Raw genomic sequence first — 17,715 nt, 5'->3', positions numbered from 1 at the left:
GTAAACCCATATAAATTACTATTCCCAATCCACCAAATAAAAACTCATGAAAGATACTGGAAACTAAAACCATATAACTGACAAAAATTCTACAAAACAATCCTGTTAATTTAAATATCTCATACAATATAACATTTAAAATGTTATTACAAATTTACATTTAATAATTTTTATTTTTTTCTAAAATAATTTGAATTTGTTTTATAAATGTAAATAAATATTTTCACATTAATTTTGAAATTAGTATCAAAAAAACTAAATTTAAATAAAACATGTTAAATTAATTTAGAAATTATTTTCAAATATTCAAATTTAAAATAATAATTTGGAATTATTTTTGATTTGATTTTCCCCAAAAAGTCTAAATTTAAAGGTAAAATTTGAATTTTCAATCCAAATTATTTTCATATAAATATCTAAATTGTTAATCAATAATCTATTTATTTTCAACATTAACTTATAATTAATTTATAAATTGTAATGGACATTTTCACATAAATTTAGAAATTATTCTCAAATAATTCTCTATATTTTAATAATTTTTAAAATAATTTCGAAATAATTTCAAAATAATTTCTACATTTTGAAAAATAATTTCACAATAATTTCGTAATGAATTTCAAAATAATTTCGAAATTTAAATAAATTTAAAATTATTTTGGATTTTTAATTTATAAATATTTTAAAACACTTCCCACCCTATTCCCCTAAAAACCCACAACCCGGTACAAAAACATACATTTTTACTAAAGTTTACAATTATTATACATTTATTTAAATGTATTTCTATATATTTTAACATCGGTGCGGCGCATTTTCCCGCTGTGCGCTGAAGATTTAAAAATCCCGCGGTTCATGACTAGCTCAGCTCGTCATCAGCATCGAAGGGGTTAAAACACTTCCCACCCTATTCCCATAAAAACCCACAACCCGCTCCTAAAAATTTGTATTATTTTTAACTACATTTTTAAAAAATATTATTTACATATTTTATTACATTAAACAGACAAACTGAATTTTACTAAAATTATAACATTATTAACATTCTACATTCCACTAATCGATATTTTAACAGTCGATATTTTCTCTTTAGATATTCTGACACTATTTTGACATTCGATATTTTTTACATATACAAACTCTATATTTTCTACACTCTATATTAACTACTCGATATTCTATACTTCGACATTTTTAAATACACTTCAAAATCGATAAAATTAACATCGATATTACTTACCTCGATATTACTGCCATGTCGATATTCTGTAGTCGATATTCTGTCTAGTCGCTAAAAAAAACTCGATATTTAGACTGCACACCGGTCCTACTAAACATCATATTTTCATTCAAGGATGACTTGTATATCCAAATTAAAGGTACCGGCATGGGGGTCACCTGTGCACAAAGTCTGGCCTTCACCTACATGGGGGCATTCGAGGAAAGACATATATACAACGAAATCTCACCGTTTTATGAAAATGCATTTCTTGGAAACACTGCTGGGCATCTTACTTTCCACTGGACCTCTGGGCAATCACCACAGCTCCTAACTGCTCCCCGCTGGGCACTGGGTTCCAACTCAGAGTTCTCCCGCCGCCGCGCTACCTACACCTCCGGCCGCTATGTGGAGAAACTAGAGTTCCCAGGGGGCACTGCTTTGGCGCTCAGTGAGCGCGTCACCACCTTGCGCCTGGAGGCGCTAGAAAGCTGGGGTCCGCCCGCAACGGGGGACGCCCGGAAGAAGCCCGGACAAAGGGCGGACAGTCTAAGACAGTCCAAGACTGGCCGTGACTGGACTGGGCCAGTAGCTCTGCTTAAATCATTATTGTGAGTTGTTTGATAAATATTTTGCTGCTGTAGGTAAAGCTGGTACTAAATTTGCAATAAGATCTGTTAATACACAATTTTCTTGTTCTATTGCCACTCATTGAGAATAACTAGGAGAGGGCTATTAGCGGCGTTTAGTCGCCATGTCTAAGATAAAGACCCCCCTAGTATCAAACACTATGGATAATTATCTGGTCCAGGTGGTCACCAAAATTAATAATGATAGAAGGTCCTCCTTGGGCCTGAGTACATCCCCTACCGCCACTCCCACCGTGGTGGGAGACATCCTTGTAAATACATTTGAGCCAGACATTAGCCATGATCCCGCATCACAGGACCAGCCTGTTAATGACACACTAACACAACTCATAGAGGCAATAGCTGGGACTGACACGGAGATTACACCTGAAGAGGAAATAGTACAAATTGAGGATGAGCCCCCGGCACCTGTACCTGCACCAAGAGCATCTAGAGGGGGGGACAAGGGTCACTCAAAGCGTGGTGGGTTGCGCTCAAGCAAAAAGAAACCAAATACCCCACCCACTAAGATTGATACAGTAGATGGTCGGGGGTCAAACTGGGGAAAATCACACCTGGACGAAGACCACCTCAAGAGAATAGTAAACTTGTTGGACATGAAGATAAAAGCCATTACACAACCATTGCTTGTTAAGATCAACCAACTAACTGAGGAGGTCCATAGACTAGGGGGATTATTAAAGAAGACCCTAGATGAAGTGGGAGATATCCCAAACCAAGTAGTATCTAGGTTAGAGCCTAAAATAGCTCCTACAGATCATTTGTCAGGGGGAGGAGAGAATGTAACTTCCCTGCCACCTAGGACAATTTTACAGGCAGAAGGGGGATAGAACTTAGCGGAAGGGGTTCTTTGTCATCAAGAGATAAGCACACCACATATAGTACAAAGAAAGGCCCTGTAGAACTTATTGTCGAGGCTTCCCCCCTGGTATTGGTGTTGGCTAATGTCCCCCATTTGAAACCTGGCCAGATAGAATCTGCACCTTCGCTGATTAGTAAGGCGTTGCACTGGCTAACCCAAAATATGGTGTTCTCACCTGGGGGCATGCAACAGTTGGCAGAGGAGATAGTTAAGGCAAGAAGAGTTGAAGGGATTGGAAGCAGCAACAAAAAATGTAGGGGTGATTGTGTGGTGTTGCACTTTTCAGGTCCGGACGTCCTTCCGAACATTCTGTCCAAAATATACCCGCCCCAACGTAGAACAGCTGAGATTATCCCATTAACATTGGATTTCTTCTACACTAGGCGTGGTAACATCTCAAATCCCACAATATTAAGAACAAAATGGAATACTGTGGCCAACAAGGGGAATAGGAGTTGTCCGTATAGTAGTCGGGTGTGTCTCTTGAAAATAGATTCTCTGCACTCTCAAATCTAAACGATTGTGACTGACGTCATAGGCATGAAGCTCTCGAACATCTAACTATTACCACGCTCAATAATAAAAGATCTTGTAGAGACAAGAGAAGGACAGTTAATGTAGCTTGGTCTGATAGCAGGGTAGAGGACTATATAGTAGAGCATGGGATTGACCAGGACGCTTTGGCAAGGAGGATTGTTAACACATTGGTGGAATATCGAGGTGGGATTACTATGCCCGACCTTAGCAATCCTAGTGGTAATAGAACACATAGTCCACTATTAAATAGAGGAGCAGAGCCCTCTGGCTGTGATTTAATGCCATCCCAGGCTCTAAATAACCCAGATCTAAATAATGGAAGATTAACCCTCCTTTCATGGAATCTTGCTGGAATAGCAAACAAACTGGCCTCCCCGGAATGGTATGAGTTTATAGAACAGTATGATATAATTTTGTTCCAGGAAACTTGGGCATTAAGCCCAGTTTTCCGGCTTGGATATCTAAACTTTTTTGTCCCAGCTCAAAAGAACCCGAAAGGGCGGCCGTAAGGAGGATTGTTAATCTGGGTCAGACAATCATTGCATTGTAGGATCCAAGAAAGAATCCTAAATTCCAATGACATACTGTCTATTACGATCACTTGGGCAAATGGCCAAGGGTCAGCCATTTTTAATATATATGCCAGGGGAGTTGCAGGGGGGGAGATATCTGAGGTGATAACAGCCCTAGACAATGAACTTGAACATCTTTCACCGAATCTATCCATTATGGTGGGAGGCGACCTGAATACTACCTTCGAACCTCTGGGACAGGAGGATTGTGCTCTGTCGACAGAGGAAGATAGTAAATGGGGAGTGCCCCAATTAGAATTGCCGTTGGTCAACCAGCGGCACGTAAGGAGGGCCAAATTGGTCGAAAGGCAAGAGACATTAGAAGATCTTAAGCAAGTAGTAGTCACTGAGGTAGCCACCATAAAACATTCCACCAAACCTAATTTTATTAAATCCATGGAAGTAGCTCATAATGAGTTCTTTTCCAAACTGCAAGGGCTCTTTTTAAAATCAGTAAGCAAAAGTAAGGCGGCTAAGCCACCTCCCAGACAGGGGTTGTATGACCAATCTTGCAGAAGTGCTCGTCAGAAACTCATCTTGGAACTTAGGAATAGAAATCCAGTAGGGGTGAGGATAGCCAGGGATGTTTATAGAAAGGCCCAAATGAAAGCAAAAAGGAAATGGAACGAAAATCTTTGGCTTGACTTAAAGCTTGCATGTGCGTCCAAGAACCAAAAACAATTCTGGGCAATTGTTAAATGGGATAGAGGGGGGGTAGCAGAGCGCCCCCAAAATAATGTTGCAAAGAATTCATGGGTAGATTTTTTTAAGCCACAGTACGCATGTAAACAAGATCTCTGCCAGTGTGAACCGCCCCCCATGGTTTTTTACAAAGGGGAATTGTTCCCTCTAGGCGATGTGAACACTGCACTAGATGGGGTGACTGGGGGGAGAGAGCCAGGTATGGACGGAATCCCAGCCGATGTATTCCTAAGTGACCGGGACTCATGGTGCCAATACTTCATGTGGTTAGCCAACTCACTCGCGTGGGTGCCCCAATCCCAAAGTCCTGGAAGGGAGCGGAAATTATCCCAGTTTTTAAAAAAGGGGACAAGGCACTACCCATTAATTACAGACCGATCAGTCTCATTGATTCTGCACAAAAGCTGATGGGGCGCTTAGTGCAAAACAAACTACAAGCCTGGATAACCGAGAAGGAAATTTTATCTCCCTTTCAGGCAGGTTTTCGCCCACTAACAAGCTCCATTGATCAGGTCTTTTACTTTCTAGCTTTATACTGGAGAAACGTGACCTTGAGTGACGGCCCGTTGTATGATGTATTTGTTGACCTGAAGTCAGCATTTGACTTAGTTCCACGGCAAAAATTGTGGAGTGTCCTTGCAGAAGTTGGCATAAGTCCCGAATTACTTACACTGTTAGTTCGTATGCATGAACACAACTATGCCAGGATTAGATGGGGGGCCCAGGGCGAAGTAACTGATCCATTCCCCGTAGAGCGTGGGGTTAGGAGGGATGTGTCCTGGCCCCCACCTTGTTCTCAATATACATTAATGGCATAGTAGATTACCTAATGAAATCCCCTACAGATGCCCCAATATTAGACGGGGTTCGTGTCCCAGTACTTATGTTTGCTGATGATACGCTGCTGGTCTCGCGAACCCCTAGTGGCCTCCAAAAGGCAATAAACGCTTTTGGGGAATTCTGCCAGAATCGGGGTTTAGAGTTAAATACATCCAAGACAAAGTTTATGTGCATGAATCCATCTAAAGCATTCAAGGGCATATTCACCGACAATGGGATTGCTCTGGAGCAGGTTGACGCTTTTACATATTTAGGCATTTCCATGCAGGGCAACATGAAATGGAAGACCCATATAGACACTGCAGTTTTGAAGTTCCCTCAACTAGCAGGTGCTGTAGCACTCAAACACAAAACCTCACTAACTAAACCTATATCTCCAGCTCTAGAGATCTATAGTATGAAGGTGTTAAGTGCATGTTTATATGGCTCATAATTGTGGGGTTTTGCTAACCTGAAGGAATTGACCTTGACCGAGAACAAGTTCCTACGGTGCCTGGTTGGTGCCCCACAGAGCACTCCAATTGTTCCTCTAATGTTTGAATTGGGAAGGAAAAAGATTGAGGACCTGGCTCGGCTGCGCCCATTACTTTCTGGAGGCGGATTATGACAACGCCTGAGCTAGGCCACTATGCGTCTGCACTTATGGACATCATCAAGTGTGACCGATTTCACACTATTGAATGGTGCAAAGAAATTCAGAGGCTGTTGGCAAAGCTTCATCTTGATCATCTCTGGACCAACACAGATATAACTGGCTTCCCTCCCAATGAGACCCTTAAAAAAATGTATTGGGATATGATTTGGCAATCTATCTTTTGTTCCAATTCAAATTCTAAATTAACCAGCTGATTTCTAGAGATTAAATCCACCCCGTCCTGTGAAGCATACTGGGACTTTATTATAAAATTTATGGACAGAAAATTATATCTACAATTTGGAATTGGTACTTTGCCCCTTAATGTCTTCACTCAAAAGTGGTCACCGAATAAGTCCAACAAATGCTACCATTGTAAAGTCCCAGTAGAGGATGTTCCAAACGTTTTGTTTGTCTGCCCCCTCTACGTCCGCCCAAGAAAAAGGTGGTTAAAACCAGCGTGTCAGAATTTGGGGACACGTAGGTGTCTTGTGGCGCACAGAATATTGGAATCTGACTGTTCCCCTTATTTAGCAATTGCAGTGGCAAAATTTTTAGGGTGGGCATGGATTATACGCACTCGCACTTTAGCAAGCAGAGACTCAGAAAATGTAATGTGATTTTCATGTTCCCCAGATCAACTAATTAAGATGTATGGATGTAAAAAGCTTTTTAATTATGTGTTTTTTTTAAACTGCCTAATATAAAGCGACAGCTTAACTAGTTTAATGTGAATTTTACTACTGGATTGTATTTTTAGCTTAGTATTTATTGTTGTATAGATAGGGTGTTCAATGCTTTTATGACAAGCTGTCGAAATAAAGCTTTTGAATTGAAATTGAACATATCTTTTTTATATGGCGCGGCCCCCTTGAACAGCTTCGAGAATTTCTTGAATGGTTAAATCTCAGTGTAGTGTAGTTCCTATATTCCCAATAGGCTCTGCGCATTGGAATAACATATACTATAGTTTACACATAGGACTGAGGTCGACTAGGTCTCTATCGTATATTTTAAACTTAATTGTGGGTGCCAGCTAGCTCAGAGGTCGCTAGAAACTTTCTCGAATAAACAAGAAGGGATTATTTTCTGACAACCGCATAAACATGACAACTTTGTTTCCCAAGAATAAGAAATCAATCTCTATAGTCACGGAAACAATAGATAACTATGTTACCTAGTCAATCGTGCATGCTTCGTTTCACCAGAGGTGCTGAGAAAATAGAGATGGGCGTTTTCAATAAAAGGTATTTATTGAACAGTCTTCTTTCTCAAGCATAAGAAATGTACTGCTACAATCGTAATACTGGTTATAAAGTACAGGGCATATAATACAAAAAATATTATAAAGTAGTACTGTAAAAGCATGATATGGTTTCTAAGCCATAAGTTGCCTAAAACGTATAAAATACATACAGTAATAAAATAATGACTAAAAGTACTCGACTGGTGTTTCTAAAATACGCCTACCCCGGTGTACCTAACCTAAGTCTAGTACGAGGGAAGAAGTAAATGAGGTGTAGCTCAAGTTTTAGTATTCTTTGCCAAGAATCTATTCCAAGAATTCTCAAAGGGTCTAATCAGCTCCTTACCTTGGTTTAGATTGAAGGAGGTCTTGCATCTCCCTCTCAGGACTCTATTTCCCAGCAACCCGCAAGGGTAGCCTGGAAACATTGGAGCTGGATTTCTCGGCAGGAGAAAAGACAGCGTCTCTGAGTGCGTCAGCTGGAGGGTCGGCTTCCTTCGGCACTTGCTGCTACAGGGCGTCAGGCAAGTAGTTAGTCGATCTGCTCCAAACCACTGTGTGTTTGTCTGGGCAAATGTAGGCATATTTATACTTTGAAGGTACAGAGTTTGACGTATGATTGGACTTAACGTCACTCAAACAGACCCTCCAGCTTATCGCGATTTCGCGATTTGCAAAAAAAAATCACGAAATCGGCCGATCTCTGGAAATGCCGCGATATTTGGCAAAAAGCCCGCGAAATTTGCTGTTTCCGCCGTTCGCCGTCTTTCCGCCCGTTTCCACCTTAAAAGAGAAGGAGCGAGGCACCCATTTTCCCATTCCCCCCAGGATTGATTCGCGGCGAGAAGAGAAGGAGCCAGGAGGTCGAGGACGGTGGCCGAGAGAGGGAGAAGACCACGGCGGCCGAGAGAGGGAGAAGACCAGCACCACCCCAGCAAGAGGGGGAGAGAGCACGAAGCGGCAGCAACACACACGAAGACTCTTCCTCAGAGACCAGGGAAGCGGACTCTGAGCAGGAGGAAAGCCGGCCGGCGAACAGAACACAGACAGGAGGTACGTCCGTCCTTCACGCTGGTGGGGTCCGCCGCACACATAGAGAGATAAGCTAGGTAGGCAAGTTTTTAAGAGTGTAAAACCAGCTTCGTTAATAAGAAGCGCTGCCCGGGTGGGAGGGGGGCAGTGGAGATGTGGCCGACCGGCCCCCAGGGCTGCGTGTTTACTGATAGGCAGTAAAAGGCAGCGGGTGAAACGTCCAGGCTTCTGCCCTAATTGCAAGCCCTGGGTGACTCTGCAGTGTTATTTCCATGCTGGCTGTAAGGCTCGGTGCGCTGGGGTTTGTTAGAAGGCCACCTCGAGTTCATTTCCATTGCTTAAAGCCAGACAAAGTACATGTTTACTTCTTGTGTAAACGGAGGGAAAATGAATGTAGTGAGTGGACAGGAAAGTAAAACATTAAGTGTCTAAGGCTAAATAACATTTACATTTATTCTTAGAAAGAGTAATTATACAGGATTTTACATGTTTCACCGCGCTGCTTCCCGACTATGGCTTTCTATTTATCTTACTGTTCAATTTAAGACTTGTACTCCCACGCATTTGGCTATTCGTCTTTTATGCTCGTCTCCCTGGCCTCGCTTCTTTGTCTCCCTGGCCTCTCTTCATCATTATTTTGTAAATCGCTCCCACTTCATCTCCAGTGTGTGTTACCACTCAGAATACTGAATATATTTATATGAGCGCCTCGTTTTACATTACTTGTAGTCTATGCCTCATTTTTAGAAAAAAGAAATGGCTTTGCTGCTGTTGTAAAGTGCTAGAAAGCCAACAGACCTAGGGTCAGATTTATGATGAGTGAGGCAACTCTCCCGCAACGCAGAGATGCGTCAAAAGTCTTGCGCCGCCGCAAGTCAATGGTGAAGCGCCAAATCAATGAGTTAACGCAGCGTGTCGCAACCGGGCAATCTGCATCAGACAAAGTGACGTAGGTGCCGCAAAACTGCTGCAAGTAGCCTGACGCAGCGTAAGGAAAAGTCACGTAAGGTCTTTTGCGACACGCAACGCCATTGCGGCGCCGGCGCAACACTGTAAAGTGCGGGATGCGTGAAAAGGCAGCAGGATAAGTGACGCAAATTGCTCTTGAGATAGCTGTGGACCAGAGAAGACAAACACAAATGGAAGAAGCACATACCAGCAGCCAGGACCCCCAGGAAAATCTTGCAAGCAGAAGCCCAGAGGCACAGGTTGATGCCAAACGGAAAAGGAAGTCAAATTTCAGCCATGAGGAAAATGAAATCCTGGTGGCAGAGGTCACCAAGTACCAGCATCAGCTGTTTATAAATTCAAAGTTGCCCCATGGCAAAAAAGAAGCAATATGGAGGCAAATTGTACTGAAAATAAATAGTGTAGCTCAGGCCAAGAGGACTGTCATTGACTGCAAAAAAAGGTGGCATGATTGTAAGCGCCGCACAAAAGAAAAACTTGCGGCAAACCGCAAGGCAGCCCAGCAGACCAGGAGGACCTCGATGAACTAGAGGAGCAAGTGGCAAAAGTCATACCAGAAGAAATAGTGCTAGGAATTGCCGGTCAGGACAGTGCCGCCAGAGAAACGACAGAACACACAACAGGTAAGTACAAATAAGTGAGCATATCCCTGTCACGGGTGATGGTGTTTATTGCAGCTATAAATGTTCTCAGACCCACGATAGTTCTTGTATTTTTTCAACAATGACTACAATAGTTAGTCACACATATCCATATCTACATATGTAAATGACAATAAATTAATGCCCTTTCATTGGTATCGTAGCGCTTACTGCGTGACTGCTCATTGCCTGTGATTTTATTTGCGCATTGCTGCCTGCAATTTATTGTGCCTGATAACATTGTTTGCATAGCGCTTTACTGCAAGACTGCTCTTCATTAATTATTGTTCTGTGCACTGCTCGCTTTGCCTACTTCAATTTTTTTGTGTCTGATTGTGCTGGTGCCACTGTCCATTTAATAGTGATTTTCAGGTTGGCCTACAATCTCGTCCTGTTTCAGTTTTGGCTTGCTGCCATTTAGTTGTTTGTTTGTTGTGCCTCCCAGCCCGGCTCTCCACTCCGCTCCCGCATCCCAGCTGCTCCTCGCTCGCTCTGCCCCCTCCACTATCCACTTATGTCACAACAGCCTACGCGCAGGGTTCACGCGCAGTGGAAGCGCCCTATGTGCGCTGAAGGTGTGCCAAAGGTAAGCCTGAGTACGCCCGTCCGCGCCTGGACTGTGCCCAGCACCAGACCCCCTGTCCCCTGTAAAACCCACTCCACCCGCATTAAGTACGATGCCGCTATCCTCTCTGCACGGAACTCTGGCCGTCTTCCAGACAGCTACCAAACCACACCAGGACTCACCCATGGACCCTTCACCTGCCACTCCTGCAAGTTGAACTGCATCAGGACCCACACCAAATCCTCAAACTTCAAACAAAGCTCCATAACTGACCACCTGAAGTGTATCATGCTGAACACCCGCTCAGTTCACACACACGCAACTGAACTTTGGAACCTACTCGACACCACATCGCCAGACATCGCATTTTTTACTGAAACCTGTATGAACGGTCATCAGTGCCCAACATGACCATAGCCATCCCAAACGGCTCCAAAATCATCCGAAAGGACCGCATCAACCAAACAGGAGGAGGCATCGCCATTGTCCATAAGAACACGATCTGCATCACGACCAGTTCTGACAACTCCCTCGCAGTTGCCGAACACCTTCACTTCCAAATGCACATCGACCCCAAGACCACACTCAGAGGCACCCTCATCTACAGACCACCTGGACCCTGCACACAATTCAGCGAAGACATCACTGACTGCATCAGCCCACACGCCCTCCCCTCTGAGGACTACATCCAACTGGGAGTCCTCAACTTCCACCTGGAAAAGAACAACGACAACAACTCCACCACTCTTCTGGACAACCTTGCAAATCTCGGACTTAAACAACTTGTTGACACCCCCACCCACTATGCCGGGCACACGCTCAACACAATCTTCTCCTCCAGCAAGCTCATCTCCTTCATCCACCCCACAGGACTCCATTGGACTGACCACCGCTGCATTCACTTCAACTACAAAAAGACCACAACCCACAACCACCCACAACCAATCCCCCGCAGAAACAGGAAAAAAAGTACCACTGACCAGCTCTTCACATTGCTTCACCAAAACCCTCCTACCAAATCATCGGACCCAAACCAAGCAGCCATCAACCTCACACAATGGATCACCGACAGCGGTGATAAATTAGCACCCTTGAAAAACCATCAAATCAGATAAGCTAGCAAAAAAGCCCCCTGGTTCAATGATGACCTCAAGAAATTCAAGAAGATCTGTTGCACCCTTAAAAAAGCATTGTGAAAAAATAATAACCACTGAGAACCTGCCCACCTTCAAGAACGTCACCCGCAAACATCACCAACTGATCCAAACCACCAAGAAATCATCATTCAAGGATTGATTCAACAACAACGCCCACAACAGCAAGGAACTATTCAACATCGTCAAAGAGTCTACAACCCCACTGCCGGTACCAATGACATCACTCCCTCTCAAGACCTCTGCGACTCTCTAGCCTCGTTCATACACAACAAGATTGCTGACATACATAACAGCTTTGGGAACCAGTCCACCCCACCCACCTGCAAACAAAAACACCCCACCAACAACCTTCGCGCCTGAAACACTATCACCACTGAAGACACCATCCACCTGATGAACTCTATTCACTCAGGACCCTTGTCCACACCACATTTTCAACAAAGCAGACTCCATTATCGCACCCCATCTCCGAGATGTCATCAACTGCTCCCTCAACTCTGCTACCTTCCTGGAAAGTTGGAAACCTGCGGAACTCAGCGCCCTCCTGAAGAAACCCACAGCAGACAACACTGAACTTAAGAGTTACCGCCCCATTTCACTCCTCCCTTTCCCTGCCAAAGTCATTGAGCAAACTGTCAACAGTCAGCTTGCCGCCTTCCTCGAATCCAATAGCTCCCTCCACCCAACACAGTCTGGCTTCCGAGACAAACACAGCACCAAGACCGCCCTCATCGCAGCAACAGATGACATTTGAACTCTACTGCACAACGGAGAAACAGCTGCCATCATCCTACTGGACCTCTCCGCAGCCTTTGACATAGTCTGTCATAGCACTCTTCTACAACGCCTCTGCAACATCGGAATACAAGGAAAAGCTTTGGACTGGATCATCTCTTTCCTTGCTGGAAGAACCCAGAGAGTCCGCCTCACCACGTACAAATTGGAAGCCTCTGAAGTCATCTGCGGCGTTCCACAAGGATCTTCACTCAGTCCCACCCTCTTCAACGTATACATCAGTCCCCTCGCATCCATTGTCACTAATCGGTCATTCAATTGCATGAATAGACAGAGTGTCCTCCTTACCTGTTGGATATGGCAATTACTCACCCTTAATGTGGGCTATGTGTGAAATAAGTAGCTGTCACTGAGTGTGATGAACACTCCTTCCACTTAAATGGACATCCACACAGTGGTGCAATGTGAAGCATACTCACAAAGTTGGTTAATCTGACTGCATGACATATAGGTAGGTGCGATGAAAGAGTCTTGGGTATAGCATTCCCTGCTAAGACAGCTTGGAAATTACATGAAGGAGATGCAACATGCATGTTTGTGTGTTGTTTGAGTGGCAGTGCAACTTGAGTGATAAGCATCTCAGGGACAACACCCTCCACAGCGTATGGCAGGGTCCTACCCTGTTGGACAGGATGCAGATATGCGTAGGCAAACATAGCAAATTTGTTTGGTGTACTACGATGATGTACTGTTGCAGCATGGTATGCAATGTGTTAATCCCTAGGTATGCACTCCATACAACATGTAACATCCACCAAAACACCATGGGGTACAGTTATGTTAACTGGCGCATCCACAGGGATGCAGCAGTTAATTTGCGCCACAGTGCACCACACCTCCGCCACCCATGGTCCGCGGCATGTACAATGCCGTGTACCATGGTGCAAAAATGTCACAGATGCGTGACGCATCTGTGCCGTAAAGGTGGCGCATTGCTGGAGTTGCGTTGCAAGCGCAACGCAGCTCCAGCAAGGCTTGGGTGTGCCCCATCTTCATAATGCTGCGTCAAGACCTACGCCTGCTTAAAGCAGGCGCAGGGTTTTGATGCAGCATTGGGCTGAAAGTGTCTGAGTGAAATCTTATAGATTACACTCAGCCACTTTTCGGAGCCGCTCCTGTGCAGGAAGGCCCCCCCCCTGCGCCAGAACGCCTCCTTATGGCGCAGGGCTTTACAACGTGACGCATCTCCTAGATTGGGTTTGTGTGTACCTCAATGCCTCACAGCACATTACAGCAACAACCCTGCACCACAGCATCCCCTGTTGGATTAAAAATGGCAGACAAGCTTTGCTACCATGAGTTTTGAAATAGTGTGTACAAAAAATGTTTGGTATGCCATTGTGTACTATGTGTGTACAATGATATGACATGCACACTGCTATTGCTCATGAAAGATCATGCACTCAGTACTGTAGACCAGATATCTTCCTTTGACTTTGTGTCTGTATGGCCATGGCATTTGTTGGATCAGTGTCAACTGTTTGGTGAGGATTTGGGGCATGGGTAGTCCATTTTCAACAACACCCAATGTCAGTTACCTTGTCATCATTGTAGGTTGACTCATACAATCATTCATAAAATGGTAGTGACATAAGAGATTGTGTTGGATAATGGCATACAATATGTTGGAAATGTGTATTGTAATCAGTCATTGCTTGAATGCAATGTAATGAACAATGTGTACAAAGCAGTGTGTCTGTCAGTCTCAATTGCAGACTAATGTAAATCCAGTCTTGACAGAAAATATTCTGACAATATCACAAACAGTGTGTCCTTTGCTTGTGATAGGCTGGCACACAAAAAACATGAGATAAATAGGGTGTGTGATACTGTGAGTGAGTACCTGTACCCATGGGCCGTAATGTAGATAATGTGTACAATGATACATATCAATTGTATGTATTGGAAGTAGACAAAAACCCTGTAATCACACACCAAATTACAATTGCAGTGTTGGCCAATGAGTGCACACGTCATGGCTCTGATAAAACATTTCTACAATTAAACATGCCAACACTACTAACAGATTTGCACATTTTTTCATAGTGGATGCTGCATCAACTGCACAACAACTGGATGACATTGTTTCGGATGATATGGAAGAAAATCCTCCTAACATTGACACTGACACACATGAGGTGGAAAGAAGCACCATACGGTCCCCCACACCCCCTCAAAAGTGTGACAACGATGTGGTTGCTGCTGAAGTCGAAACTTTAAGACCACCACCACCTGTACCGTCCTCAACAAACATTATTAATGAGTGGCAGAACACACAACGTGAGTTCCAAAGATCTGCTGTAAGTGTTCAGCGGGAACTCCTCAGTGAGGTACATGTGGCATTGCCAAGTATCGCTACCATCCTGCGATCCATACTACAAAGTATCAATCCAGATTTGGCAAACCTCGCCACTGATGAAGCCACCTCCACACAAAGACCAGGATTATCACAATCTTTGGCAAACATTTCCAAGATCATGAGTGAGAGGCATGTTCAAATGCTACCTCAAAATGCGAACAGGGACATAGCCCAGCACCTGCAAGATATTGTGAACCAAATGAGACATGCAGCAACGTCAAGACCGCTTCCTGTCAGCCATGACAGCTTTTCATGCAGGCTTGCTGACGGTCATCAAAAACCAGCAAATGATGCTGAATGAACAAAGGGATAATTTCAACTCGAGGGAACAGGTGTACCCTCAAACATCCTCTGGCATTGCTGGTGGTAGCAGTAGCACAACATGCCCTGCAGTTACTCAACAAAGTGAAGACTCTGAGGATGAATTTGCCATAAAAATACAAAGGAAGAGAGGACTGTAAATTACAATTGCACACAGGTGTCCCTGGACAACACACTAAACATTTCACAGAGGAGAACAATGTCTGACATTACACACCTGTCTCCAAAAAAGTGTCACACGTCAATGTTTTTGCATGAAACACTCAACCAATACACATTCTGAAATTAAGAACGTATAAATCACAATGTCATCCCTCAAATAAAATGTCGTTGGATAAACACTGTCAAACTTGTTAACAAGTTCTTCATCACCACCTGTGTGTCTATAACACTGTTCAATTGTGTCAAGTGTGTAACATTGAATGATTGTACTGTGTACATTGCCTGATGAGAAAAGTAGACACATGTGGAAGAGAGATAGAAAAAATGGCAAAAGGTCTTACACTGTGATAATAATCTTGTAATGTTAAACTTTATGGAGACATATGTTGAAAAAAATTGCAGTTTTGTCAAAATGTACAGCTGGGTATTGCAAAAACTCCTTTGCAAAGACATTAATTGGCCCATATACAAGTGCATGTTGCATTCATGTGCTCTACCCTGTGGTAATGCTACAACATTGGTCATGTGCCTGTGTGGGCACCATAGTGGCATTACTCATGGTAGCCTGAGTAATACATGGAATAAGAGTAGAACATGAATGTTCACCATCACCACACAAGAAGTGTCACAACTGGCTGTTCACCCAAACCAAACATGCTGTACACTGAAGCATAACCTCTTACACAATGAAATGTGTAGGAGGCAAACGTGATCAATGTGCCACTCTCTGTAACCCCTAGTGTGCTGCACCATGCAGATGGAATAGCAGGATGAAGATCTAATTGGAAAGCTTGATATCTGTCTAGTGCCTGGGTTTAGTGGCGTCAACACACACAGTAACTCACATGTAATGATACATTCTCAAATACAATATTGCAATGAAAATGCTGGACTGACAAGGGCAGCATTGGTTGAGGGATGTATGTTGCAAGTGGTCTCAGTTGATATCTGTGCTGTGTTCCACACATCCATCAAAGACATTACACTACCAATGTTACACTACGCAGGCATAGTGGACATAGCACTGGAATGGTCCAACTGTTTCTTACCTGCCACAACCTTTCATTTAATGCATACTCTTCAACCTCCATGTTTTACTAACATAAACTGGTTGTATAACATGGTGCAATTCTCACAACAACACCATTTTAATCATATTTGAAAACATTAGCTGCAATGTGTGTGATGTGATGGATGAAAGTATTGTTACACACACTTGTAAGCTTCACTGTGAAATCACTGTGTGCAGGATTCACATTAGCTCAGAATAGAATTTTGCAGGTGGTGCAGGGTGGCTCACTGCCAACTGCACCTGGTCAATGCTAGTAAGTCTACATAATTTGACCTTGTTTGATGTCCTAGCCCCTACACTGCTGTTAATCTATTGTTAGGCCAGGGATCTTTGAGTATTGCAAGCCTCTGCTAGAGAGGCGGTGATCGGCCCGCTGGGGATGGCCTCCGAGGACCACTCACTAGATTGCACATTGTCCATGCTCATGATGGATTTACAATGATTGATCTGTATACTGCCCACTTGACTCCTCTTGCATATTGTGCCTTACATTCATCCAGATCAGGCATGATTTATTGCTACCCATTACACTGCTTGCAATGTATGGCACTTGTTAAGAATTCTGGGAGAGACCTATGATGAGGAGAGGATGGCAGTGATCCTCCAAGTGGATGTTTCAAAAGCCTTTAGTGGCCTCATCTATTCTGAATAATGAGGGCCTTAGGACTTGGGGAGGGTCATCTGAGATGCAAAGAGAGGTTGTATTCATAGGCAAGCACAAGGGTGGGGGTTGGGCGGGGATCTCCTTGTGATATCCAGTGGGGCAGGGTACTCGGCAGGGTTGTCCCTTGTCCACGCTGTCGTTTCCTATTGACATAGAACCGTTGTCACCATGCATATATCACTGTATGCTGAGGATCTGTAGATGTATATGATGGATGCGGAGTATGCCTTGGAAGGGGTGCGTTAGTTGCAATGTAGCTGAGCTCCACCCCACTGCACAATACTGAATGACTACAGGATAAGTGCTGGACATTCCTCTATCACTTTGGCTGAGCGGTGTGAGGAAGTGGCAGACATGACCTCACAATCTCCCTTCAAATTGGAAGTGCAGACCTAAGTGATGTCCCCATATACCTTGGCCCAATGAACTTGCTGCCCTGGTGAATGATAGCGGTGACAACATTCCTGGGAATTGTGCTCTGAGGCACCGTATGTATTCCGGGGGACATGGTCAACACTGGCAAGGCGGTAGAGTCTGTTTCGGAAAATGAGGGGAGAGACCCGAAAAACATGGTTTGAGGCCACCTGCTTGAAGTTCTAATGTATGCACAAAGCTGCCTGCCATCTTGGACAAGATTTGACATCAGAGGGATTGCCAGCACATGTACTCACAGATGGAGCTTAAACATAGCAAAATATAATAATGACATGCACTCC

Source organism: Lissotriton vulgaris, chromosome 9 (assembly GCF_964263255.1).
Source record: "Lissotriton vulgaris chromosome 9, aLisVul1.2, whole genome shotgun sequence".
Lineage (NCBI taxonomy): Eukaryota > Metazoa > Chordata > Amphibia > Caudata > Salamandridae > Lissotriton > Lissotriton vulgaris.
Note: the sequence above shows the minus strand (reverse complement) of the source record.